Genomic DNA, 4383 nt, shown 5'->3' with positions numbered 1-4383 from the left:
TTTTAATTTTTTGTTTTTTTGAGACAGGGTTTCTTTGTGTAGCCTTGATTGATCTGGATTTACTTTGTAGACAAGGCTGGCCTCCAACTCACTGAGATCTGCCTGCTTCTGCCTTCCAGAATGCTGGGATTACAGTCATGTGCTACTACCACTTGGCTGAGAAAGCGTTTTTAATCTTCCCCTTTGCTTCTTCTCTTTCCCTAGCTGCTGTTCTTTTGCTGGCCCTGTCCAATTCTGTGTTTAGAACTCTTGTCAATAATTAGACTCAGTGGGCACAAGCATCTGCTGAACTCAGGGGAAGAGGAAGACAGCCCACATTTGGTGGATCCACCAGTTGGGCTTGTAACTTGGCTCAAAGCTCTAAATGTCAGAAAAATCTTTAGGGTACAAGCTTAGATTCTGCAGTGAGGCTCACGACCTGTCCCCGGTACATCAGCTAAAAAGATGTGTAAGTAAAAGCAAAAAGCAGAGAAAGGTTTATTTAATGTGGTCACAACAGGAAGATGAACAAGGAACAAGAGGTCCAGTGAGCATTCCCCACCAAGTCCATCACTGGGTCCTTGACAGGAGTTCAGAGATACGAATAACTAAGTGGTTCATGTCAAGGTGGCCACGCCCAGCCTTGTCTCAGAGCCAGTGTTTCTGCACGGTAGTCTAACAAGCTGCCAGAACTGTGTGAAATCTCTCTCTGGGAGACACATTCTTCCTTTGGCTGGCACCAGGCTTCAGCCTTTTCTTCCTCAAGCTCAAGGCTCCTGGGAAAACTGTAAATCCTTGGAGACCATTGCTTTATTACTCTGATAGCCAGCGGGAGGGGCACAGAAGTCTGTCTTTAGAACATCTTCATTCCTGCCAGGATGGTTACACAACAGACATTCACTGTGTTGTGCAGCTCAGGGAGCTGGGGCCAGAGGGGCCTGAGGTCCTTGGACTTCCAGGGAGCTGGGGCCGCAAGGGGTCAAGGTTATCTGTCTTTCCTTCGGAGGTTTTCCCATGCAGATGCTTGAGAGATCGTGGGATTCCTATCAACTGTGCATCTGTCAAGTCTTCCTTTTGGGGTACAGCTTGGTGAAAGAGGGCTTGTAGAATCAACCAGGCTCCAGGTTCAATTCCCAGCACTGCCAAAAAAGAAAAGGAAGAGAAAACTCTTTTAATATCAAAGACACAGGCAGTGCAATGAAACCTTGTTTTCCAAACACGTCAAAAACTTTGCTGTTTGAAATCGAAGCCTTGAGGTCAGAACAGCCTCTTCTTGTCAGTGTGTTGGAGCCAGATCCCACAGAGAAGCGGCCTAGATTCCCAACCCAGGCGCAAAGTTTCAGAAAGGGTTTTTTTTTGAACACAATAGTTTATATTTATCTTAACTGTGTGTCCGAGGAAACAGAATCATGAGTCTAATTTTTAGTGCAAGACAGATGTAAACCCCTTTTGCACAGCTAGGCTTGCTGAGGCCCAACCAACATTGTTCCCTTCCAACTTCTCAATTCCACAAAACCCCAAAGCCTACTGAGAACCCCACCTTTTCCTTTGGCAAGACTTACCACAGTTTGTTTTGTGCCTAAATGCTTACACTGTTTCCTTTACTGCATAACAGTGAGTCACTTTAACTGTAGCAGTGTTATCTCTGGGAAGGTGGACCTGGGGTGTTCAAGAGAGCTGGCTGAGGGCTGGGGAGATGGCTCAGAGGTCAAGAGCACTAGGAGCTCTTCCAGACCATCTGGAATAGATTCTCAGCACCCACATGGTGTCTTACAATCACCTGGAAGTCCAGTTACATGGGATCCACTGCCTGTGGGTGTCATGTGATACACTGTGATAGCACTGCTACATAAATTAGCAATTAAGAAAAATTCTCAGCGGGGAAGTGGCCCATGCCTTTAATCCGAGCACTAGGGAGGCAGCAGCAGGTGGCTCTACAGAGTGAGTTCCAGGACAGCCAAGGCTACATAGAAAAACCCTGTAGCAGGTCTTTGCTATTTGTGGGTTCTTTTTTTTCCCAGCCTTTATTCATTCCCACCCTCTCCCTTTACACTCCCTAAGACTAGACAGGAGAGAAACAAGGCACGTACGTGGTGCACATACAAGCAGGCAAAACAATCATGCAATAAAATTAAAAAACAGATAAATAACACACAAACATACAAAACGAGCAAGCAAGAGCGCAATCCAGTGTTAGAAAAGATTATTAGTGAAGTTTGCACAAAGAAACACCAAAGAAAGAGGAACGAACTCGGCAAAACAATTTGTTTTCGTAAAGCGTTTACGCCAGGACTCAAAGGGGGCGAAGTTCATCTAACTTTTATTCTAAGGCAGGTGGTGACCACATCGGTACGAGAGGACCTCATAATCTCATCTGATTGGCCTATTTATAATCAACGTGAAGGAAAGGGCAGAGAGGTTGGCTGCTCTGGGTCACCGCATTCTCGGAATGCTTCAGAGCTTTTGCACAAACCAAAGTTCTGCTAGGTGGGAGATGAAAAGATTTTAATTCCTTTGCATGAAAGTTTGTCAAGGTGTGAGAGATCTGTGGAGTACTGTCCCTTGGTGGGCTAGCCATTTTTCATTGAAGAAACAAACAAAAGAAAAGCAAAAACCACTCTCACACCAGTAAGCAGCGTTCCTCCTTGATTTCTGCTCCTGTCGTCCTGGCTTCCTTGGATGGTGAACTGTAACATGTAAGCTGAAACAAACTCTTTTCTCTCCAAGTTCCTTCAGATCACAGTGTTTATCACAGCAACAGAAAGCAAAGTAGGACACAGGGCTAGTCCAACAGACCGCACCAAGCCTCAGCTGGAGTGACCCCACCCACGGTGGAACAGTACACTATCCCTTTCTGTCTTTCTTGAGTGGCACGGAGGCTCCAGGGTGTGGCCTCAGAGACTTTCTGAATTCCTGCTCATCTCTTCCCATTCTGCTCCTGGGTCAACTGGGGCGGGGGAAGACGAAGCCCTATCTCCCGGACGAGAGAAGCCACTTGCGCTAGAACGAAGCTCTGGAAAGGCGCAAGGAGGTGTAGAGACGAGTTAAAACCATAGACTCGAGCCGTACAGGCTGAGGTCTAGAGCGACGCTGCAGCAAATCTACTTCCGCAGTCAACTGCCGCTTCCGGCGTCAAAACCGGAAGTCTCGGCATAGGGAGCTGGCGTCCATTTTCCGTACTCAGTAGCGGGCTGTGGTCCTGGGTTCCTGGCCTGGGTTCACTCGGACTGCGACGTGGCCTCTGCGGAGGTAGATGCTCCGCTCCTTCCTTCCGTCTCCTCCGTGCTCCTAGCCTGGGCGAGTGGGGAGGCCCTGTCTTGGATTTGCGGCTCCGCGCCTGGCGCCGCCTTGAGCTCCACAGGGCCGGAAGTCCACTTCCGCTCTGCCTGGGCGGCTCCTTGGTATCACGCCGGGCGTCTATTGCCGAATTGAGTCCTTGCACCACCTCCTGTCTTTGAACCCTTGAGCATGTTTTTCTCTGCCAGCATGTTGTTTGTCCATGAGTGTGGATGACAGTATCTGAGGGCGGTTGGAGTACAACCGAGAGCTGGGCGTGGTGGCGCACTCCTTCATCCCAGCACTCCAGAGGCTGTAGGATTGCTGGTAGTTAGAAGCCTGCCTGAGTTACATATCGAGTTCCAAGCCAGCCACGGCTCTTTAGAAGGAGCCTGTTTTCAAGACAAAACAAAAACCAAAATAAGTAAATTATAACTCTTGGTAATCGAGAGGAGTTGGTGAGGGGTGCTGGTTGGCTCCTAAAGTCAACTGTCAATGTGAAAAGCGGGGTTTGCAGAGCATTAAGAGCTGAGGTTGAGAGCGGTAAGGAGGATGGATGAAATTCGCTCAAGGCAATGGAACTAGGGGGAAAAACGTGCTGTGGAGTTTTGACCTGAGGAGAGGAACTTTGTACTGGGTAGGTGGTTTCCAGAAACTGTTAGCAGTTGTGGAACTGGTCTGTCTCTCAGAAGTAACCTTGAAAACTAGACTCCTGGTAATTTTTTCGTTTCGTCTTTAGTTTTTCAAGACAGGGTTTCTTTGTGTAGCTTTGGCTGTCCTGGACTCACTTTGTAGACCAGGCTGGCCTCGAACTCGCAGCGATCCGTCTGCCTCTGCCTCCCCAAGTGCTGGAATTGCAGGCCTTTGCCACCAAGCTCAGCCAACTCCTAGTAATTTAAAGATTATTTTAAATGCCAGTGTTGTGAAGATCCTGGGTTCTTAGAATTAGTGAAAGGGTGCTTTCCTAAGTGGGGTTGGGATCTTCACTCAGAAAGGTTTTGGCAGGCGGTGAAAACCTGAAATTTATCTTCCTCTTGGCTTCTTGTGGAAATAACACGTTTAAACCACAAAGATACACAATGAAAATATTTTCCTCCTCTATTCTGTGTTCAGAAGTACAGTTAATAA

General features: G+C 47.8%; 1 long non-coding RNA gene across 1 annotated transcript; it reads right to left on the bottom strand.

Moving 5' to 3' along the window:
* Positions 1 to 453: 453 nt before the first annotated feature.
* LOC129679817 (uncharacterized) lies at positions 454 to 3337 on the bottom strand. Its single transcript, XR_008720586.1, has 2 exons — positions 2604 to 3337; positions 454 to 1118 (listed from the first exon to the last, which is right to left on the bottom strand). It is a non-coding gene; the product is annotated as an uncharacterized LOC129679817 (long non-coding RNA).
* Between the last annotated feature and the right edge of the window lie 1046 nt (positions 3338 to 4383).

This window comes from Psammomys obesus, unplaced genomic scaffold (genome assembly GCF_907164565.1).
Source record: "Psammomys obesus unplaced genomic scaffold, mPsaObe1.curated_primary_1811, whole genome shotgun sequence".
Taxonomy (NCBI): Eukaryota; Metazoa; Chordata; class Mammalia; order Rodentia; family Muridae; genus Psammomys; species Psammomys obesus.
The sequence above is the reverse complement of the archived record's forward strand: the minus strand, read 5'-3'. Positions and strand labels throughout refer to the sequence as shown.